A 7959-nucleotide genomic window follows, 5' to 3' on the forward strand; every position below is an offset into this window, starting at 1 on the left:
TCTATCACTATCCTATTCATCTTTGAAAAAAATTCTGATCCCTCTCTCGATGTCTTCCTGGGTTTTTCCCATTCACTCTAATTCCTTTAATAACCCTTAGTTGACCCTGTATACAGAATAAGTAATCATATTCTGCTTTATAAAATATCTTATGGTGTATTAAACACATTAATCTCTTATCATATTTTCCATTTTCCCTCATATTTTCCTTAATAAAACTGAAAATTTAAGCATTCCAATAAAGTGATGGCAGGAACTTCATGAGATCTGTCTTTGAGTGCCCTTAACAAAGTACTTTGCAATTGGATGGTTTAAAAGAACCCATCAGTCATTGATATTTTATTATGGCTCCAAATCCAGGGATCACTTAAGGAGAAAGAAATAAGCACATTTCAATAAAGTTAGGATTTAGAGTGTTTTAATAGGCAGAGTGTAGGAAGAACTGGGGATTTTTCATTCTCAGATTTTTTAAAATAAGTTTTCTGATAGGAAAAAAAAATTTTTTTTTTTTTTTAACCACCCACCACACAGGGTCTGTTGCGCCCCTCAAGGCAAGACTGGCCACCAGGAGGCCAATCTGAGATCCCAAGGAGATCCTTCCTCTCTCTCCCCTTTACGAAAGTCACACGTGTGACGACAAGTGCAACCATGCAGAGCTGAGAGAGTCAGGAAAAAAAAAATTTTTTTAACTAGGGCCAATAGTAATGTACCACAATCACTAACATTTTGTTTCCTAGGATTTTAAAAAATACTCCCATCCTCATGTCTTATAATTCATGGCCATACATATTTAGAAATCTTTCCTTAACTCTGAACTTCCCACTGAAGACCACTTATTTAAAATGACCAAAAAAGTGACACATATCTATGATTTGTGCTTTGTTCTTTCCCATTTTAAGTTATTTAAAATTTGTAGCCACATATCTCAATTCTTATTTTAACATCTATTTTGAGTATAACTGTAGAGGTTTACTCTGTATTATTAAATGAGAGGAGACTGATGGATGTTGACTGAATTAATATTAATGCCATACCTCAAAGAAAAATCTTAGAATTTCCTGTACAGTTCCTTAGCTTTGGGGGCATGTCACTAAATGTCTTAAATTTCTAGGATTTACAATAAATTAAACATGATTTGGACTTTGAGGTGTACCTCCATTCTCCCTTCTACCTCTTCCAATCAAGTAAGCATATGATTTGTGAAGACCATTCTAGATAATTTCATCTCCAAGGACTGCCTAGAAAGAAAAACATTTTAAGCTACTTTTCTGCCAGAGTTTTCATCAGCTAAAAAGAATTGGCCACCTTATGTTTTGATACTAACTGCTTTTCTGCCCTACTTTGCCCCTGTTTCCATAAGCATTTGGACTGTGCCTGAACTCATGACTAATCCCTAAACTCTAGGGTTTGAGATCACCACCTTTTGGTGGAATGTCTTTGACAAATTAGTTTCAGTCTATAAATGTTTCTGAATTTAAGGAACTGCCACTGGAGTGGAACCCAATTTGGTTTTCCTGGTTGTCTCTAGTTGGAAGTCTACCTCAGGATAGGCTAGCTGGTCACCACCTTGGGGTCTGATGGAGGCCAACAGTGGTGAGAACCAGGTACCCTTCCCTAGCAGCTCTCCCAGGCATCTCCTAAATGCTTTCTGAGGGATTCCGTTTGTTCTAGAATAGCCTTGGGGGTTAAGACCTGCTATGAGGTGAACCTGGGCTCCTAGGGAAAACAGGCCTTCTTGCTAGAGGGCTGTGTTTGAAGCTGTGTCCTTGACCTGACCCCTTGGAGCTGCTCATTTTGAGGCACTGGCTGGCTGAGGTTACTCATGACTCAGGAACTTTTTCATTTCTTAAATATGCTTTAATGCTTACAGTGTATTTATATGCTTAGTTTATCAAATATGTCTTTATTACCATATTGGATCTTCACAGCACTTACAAGTTACATAGGGAAGGAATTCCATGTTTCATATCACAGTTAAGGAAAGTCACTTGGTCAAGGTCACACAAGTAGCAAGTGGCAGAGCTTAATCTAGATCAGGGTCTCTCAACCTCACAAATTTCTCACTTTAAATCTAGGTCATTTTTTATGCTACTGAAGTGTCCTGCATTGCTTAGTCTCACATAGTACGATAGTCCCAAAATCAGAGCCTTTTTACAAACTGGAAGAGCCTTAGGTCCTTATCAACATGAGACACGATACTTTCACACTTTAAGTGAATCCTTCCTTGATCTTTCTGCTGCAAGAATTAACATCAATTACTTGTTTTCCACAAGAGTTGTGAAGTAGGACCCAAGCTTCTTTCTCCAGCTCACTAATTGTTCATTACATGGGATGTTCGGCTTAATTCCCAGTTAACTGAATATCCAGGGAATGTTTTATTATACAATGTGTTCTCCCGTGTAAAGTACCATGCTTGTCTTAAAGTTAACAATCCATCAGCTCAATAAAATAACCAAGGATATAAAGTCTGGCCTAGATACCTGGTAATTGTTTAGGCTCTATTTGACATCTGAAAGATGAATAAGATGCAGTTCAACTGACTTTAAATACTTAGCATCCATTATATGCAAGGCCCTGAACCAAGAACCAGAATGAATTACATGGTATCTGCCTTCCAGGTACTAAAATTCTTTCCAGGCATCCATGGGATACTATAAAATTGTATTGTTAAAAGGATGGTAGGATGGGCTAGAAGCATGACAGTGTGAGAGGGATTTGGTGAATAGTTAAAAACAAAAAGGTGCTCAGGGATTTCAAAGTAACAAAAATACCAAAAGTAAACCACAATCTCATACAAATCAAAATGGATTTTGTTGTGTCAGACAATGTGATTCAAAGCATTTGGTTTTAACTGTTGGGTCACATGTATTATTTTTTCCCCCAGGTTTATTGAAATGTAATTGACGTATAACTTTTTAAACTTAAGGTGTACAGCCTATTGATTTGATAGATATATTACAAAACAGCGACCATCCTACCATTAGCTAACATCTGATTCACATCACATAATTAGCATTTCTTTGTCACATGTATTAAAGTTGCATCTTTGTTTATCAAAGGTGGCAAGTCATAAACATAATGCCTTAAACAGTAATAAGATTTATAGCCTTCCTGTGGAGGTTTGTTTTTTCTATTGTCATTCTCCTTTAGGGTATTTATGGGGTAAAATCTACAACAGCCAGATCTTTTGGGACTGAGAAAGACTAGCCAGAACTAAACTCTTCATAAAGTCAGTGATTTTTTTTTTTTTAATGAGGTATGAAGACTTTTTCTGGGAGCTGTGCCCACAGGGAAGATGGAAGGAAGGAAATTATATTTGAAAGCATATTATCAAGTACATTTTGTTTCCCATATGTGAGGTTTATATAGAAAAGGGAGTGACATAAAGGGAATAGATTGGCAAAGGGTAGGTTTTTATTCAAAACATTTGTTTTTTTTTAGTCAGTTATAAAGTTTCAGAAAAAGAAACTGTGAAAGAAATCCAGGCCATGGCAAGGTTACACATTTGGTTGACTCAGCTTCTTCTGTTGGGCTGTATGCTCATCTCATAAGACTGGGAGACAGAAGAATGGAATCATGGGGCTATGAGGAGGGGTTGGGGGGATTAGCCTTGCTCAGGCATTTACTATCTTCTGGGAGAAGTCAATGGCACCCCACTCCAGTACTCTCGCCTGGAAAATCCCATGGACGGAGGAGCCTGGTAGGCTGCAGTCCATGGGGTCACTAGGAGTCAGACACAACTGAGCAATTTCACTTTCACTTTTCACTTTCATGCATTGGAGAAGGAAATGGCAACCCACTCCAGTGTTCTTGGCTGGAGAATCCCAGGGACGGGGGAGCCTGGTGGGCTGCCGTCTCTGGGGTTGCACAGTGTTGGACACAACTGAAGAGACTTAGCAGCAGCAGCAGATGATTTAATGTATGTTAAGTAACTCAGTTTCATAACAACTTTATGAACCAGGTGGTGTGAGCTCCACTTTTCTGAAAGAGAATTCATAAAAGTTCTGAGAAGCTGCATAATTTGTGGCTGGATGGACCTTGGGTCTGTCTTCTGCTAAAGCATCTTCTTGTTTCAGTAATGGTTGAGTCATCAACTTGAGCTATATGTGTCCTGATGATCAACTTTGTTATAACAGTCGAGGCCTAGGAGATGCCTACTTAACTATAATCTCCGACTTCTATCCCCTTCCTTTCCTGCTTCCAGAGTGGTTGGGTCTCCAGGACACCAGTCACAGGATTGGGGTGTGTGGGAGAAGGTTGGCAGGAGATCTGAGATTAGATAGAGCTGCTTTCAAATGTCAGTTCTGCCATTTGGTGGCTGTGTGACCTTGAAAAATTTCCTAGCTCCTCTCAGCTTCCATTTCTTTAACTGTTAAGTATAAGCAGTACTACAGATTTTCCAGGGTTTGTGTGTGGAGTAACAGGCATTTAAAACAGGTGGCCATGGTGACTGGCCCCCCGGAAATGTCCATCAGTGGGAGTTGCTGATACTAACAGGTGGTGTGGAGGGAGAATCCTTGCAGATATGTCCCCACTAGCTTTCTTTGTCTTGGTTTTCCATCTTCTCTGTAAGATGTAGCTCTGGCATAATCTATTGCACCATCTCTGAATTCTTACTTTCTGGCAAATCTAATTGCATCTGGTGTCAGTCAAGGTCTTCTATGACCTATAACTTGAAAGAGACTCTGAGAAGAAAACTGGAATCAATGGAAGATAGATGACTGTGACTCCTGGTGGGCAGAAGAGGACAGACCATTACCCTGGATAGTTTATTTGGTTTATAGTGAGCTTGTTTCTGAAATGTTGCTGCCATTGGTGACCAGTGGGTCTCCACTGGATCGCGAGCATCCAATAAATATAGAGCTCCAAATTGTTTTCCCTTAAAGGTTTCAGGGCCTCCCTGAGATAAATAGAAGCATTCATTAGCCTGGGCTGTGGTCATTGTGTGAGGAATATATAGTAAATATCACCGTCTCTACTTGGGGAGGAAAAACTCAAGATGAAATCAATCTCCCAGCATCAAAGTTAGTGCCATCTGGTCACCCTTGCAGCCCTACTGAGAGGCTTAACCCTCTCCATAAGGAGCAGCTCCATCAACATCTGCAATGTGGAGACAGTGTCTAGATCAAAGCCACAGGACTCTTGTTCCCCAGAATGCAATGTGATTTTAAATTTAATTCCTTGAGGCCTCCCAGGGTTCGGGTGTGATGGACACTCTCATATATGTCAGGTAAAGACAGGCCAGCTAGAGGGCTCATAGCTGTGGGAGGGAGGACATTAACTGGGCCAGGAGGTTTTCTCTAGATTAATTTGGATTATCTAATGTTGAAAAGTTTTATTCCCTAAATCTTATTCTGAAAGAGGAAGATGTAAAGACTCTTAGAGGACTCAGTGGGTGAGAGTGTGGGTTGTGAGCCAACCGGATTGGCTTCAGGTCTGGACCCTGCCAACTTGCTCACTGGGACCCCTGGATCAAGGAATTCTACACTTTCAGGCACAATTTCCTCACTAGGGAAATGAAGCTGTACCTCCAATCCCACTATTCCTCCTGTTAAAGTCTTGTCCATTGTTTTTTTTTTAATTGGGATATATCTGCTTTACAGCGTTGTTGTTGTTAGTTTCTGCTGTACAACAAAGTGAATTAGCTAAATGTATACATTTGTCCCCTCCATCTTGGACTTCTCACTATATCCTACTCCCCATCCCACCTATCCTGATGTGAAGAGCTGACTCATTGGGAAAGACCCTGATGCTGGGAAAGACTTGAGGGCAAGAGGAAAACGGTGTGACAGGAGATGAGATGGTTGGATGGCCTCACAGACTGAATGTACATGAGTTTGAGAATACTTTGGGAGATAGTGAAAGATAGGGAAGCCTGATATGCTGCAGTCCATGGGATTGCAAAGAGTCAGACATGACGTAGTGACTGAATAGCAACAAGAGTCCCAGCTGTCTAGGTCATCACAGAGCACTGAGCTGAGCTCCCTGTGCTATGCAGCAGCTTCCCACTAGCTATCTGTTCTACACGCTGCTGTGCACATATGTCGATCCCAGTCTCCCAATTCATCCCACCTCCCTGCCTCCTCCAAGTCCACACATCCATTCCCTATATCTGCATCTCTATTCCTGCCCTGCAAATATGTTCATCTGTACCATATTTTTAGATTCCACATGTGTATGTTAATATACAGTATTTTTTTCTTTCTGATTTCACTCTGTATGACAGACTCTAGGTCTATCCACATCTCTACAAATGACCCAATTTCATTCCTTTTTATGACTAATAATCCATTGTGTATGTGTACCACATCTTCTTTATTCATTCCTCCGTCAATGAACAAATAGGTTGCTTCATGTCCTGGCTACTGTAAATAGTGCTGCAATGAACATTGGGGTGTATGTGTCTTTTTAAATTATAGTTTCCTTAAGCTAAAAGTACAACTGCCGTATGACCCAGTAATCCCACTACTAGGCATATACCCAGAGAAAATCGTAGTTCCAAAAGACACGCTTGCCCATTCTTGAAAGTTTAGTTTAGATGCCATCCCTCCGTGAAGCCTTTTCCCGAGTTTCCTTCCCTCCTTGGCACTCTGCCCATGCTGTGTCCACTCTACAGGCCTTTCTCCTATATCATGGTTGTAAAGGTATCTTTATTCAGTAAAAAGGAATAAGTATGAGAACAAGAGATGGAGTCTTGCACTCTTTTTCTCATGTGACTTAAGTTGTTCTCATGTGACAATGCCTTTAAAAGTTCTCATGTGACAACGTCTTTAAAAGTTGTTGATTGACTGTATGAAAACTCAAACAAAATCGGATTGGTTACCATGGACCAGGCCCCACACACAATGTTTTACATGGATCATCTCATTTAATCCTTACCAAACTCTGGGGCTTCCCTGGTAACTCAGCTGGTAAAGAATCTGCCTGTAATGCAGGAGACCCTGGTTTGTTTCCTGGGTTGGGAAGATCCCCTGGAGAGGGGATGGGCTACTCACTCCAGTATTCTTGGGTTTCCCTGGTGGCTCAGATGGTAAAGAGTTTGCCTGCAATGTGGGAGAACTGGGTTCAATCCCTGGGTTGGAAAGATTCCCTGGAGGAGGGTAATGGCAAACCCACTCTAGTATTCTTGCCAGAGAATCCCAAGGACAGAGGAGCCTGCCGGGCTACAGTCCATGGGGTCCCAAAGAGTTTGACATGACTAAGCAACTAAGCACAGACTCTGAAGGGGATACGTGGTTTTGACAGTTTTGAATAAGTAAATTTCTTCGTATAGAGGTTAGGTCATGGTATGAAAGTCGCTGAGTCATGTCCAACTCTTTGCAACCCTGTGGACTAGACAGTCCATAGGATTTCCCCAGCCAGGATACTGGAGTGCATAGCCTTTCCCTTCTCCAGCAGATTTTTCCTGACCCAGAAATCGAACCAGGCATTGCAGGCGGATTCTTTAAATTCTGAGCTATCATGGAAGCCTCAGGTCATGCTGTGGTAAGATGCAAACCAAACCAGTTTTAACCATTCTTGTGATTATTAGGAAATGAGGGTTTCCTAAATTAACACTAACAGAACACTTCTTAGATAACAAGCATGGGTCTAGGCATTTATGTGTATCGACTCCTTTAATCCCCACAACAATACCGTGATGTGTAGATAGTAGTATTACACCCATTTCATGGATAAGAAGATGAAGGTATAGAGAGCTTAATTTTCTTAGAATCATATAGTGAGAAAATGGTAAAGATGGGGTTCAACTTTAGATCCCTTATAAGTAGAATCATATAGTCTTTTTGTAAGTGGCTTCTTTCACTTAGCATAATGGCCTCAAGGTTCATGCATACTGCAGTATGGGACAGAATTTCCTCCTCCTTTAAGGGTAAATACTATTTCATTCTGTGTATATGTCACATCTTGTTAATCTGTGGACCTGTTGATGGACATTTGATCTGCCTCCACCTCTTGTAT

At 40.8% G+C, this 7959-nt stretch overlaps 1 non-coding gene across 1 annotated transcript; it reads right to left on the bottom strand.

Annotated features, from left to right (window-relative positions):
• Positions 1-532: 532 nt before the first annotated feature.
• LOC133257882 (small nucleolar RNA SNORA64/SNORA10 family) lies at positions 533-666 on the bottom strand. Its single transcript, XR_009739740.1, has one exon. It is a non-coding gene; the product is annotated as a small nucleolar RNA SNORA64/SNORA10 family (small nucleolar RNA).
• Between the last annotated feature and the right edge of the window lie 7293 nt (positions 667-7959).

Source organism: Bos javanicus, chromosome 11 (genome assembly GCF_032452875.1).
Source record: "Bos javanicus breed banteng chromosome 11, ARS-OSU_banteng_1.0, whole genome shotgun sequence".
Lineage (NCBI taxonomy): Eukaryota > Metazoa > Chordata > Mammalia > Artiodactyla > Bovidae > Bos > Bos javanicus.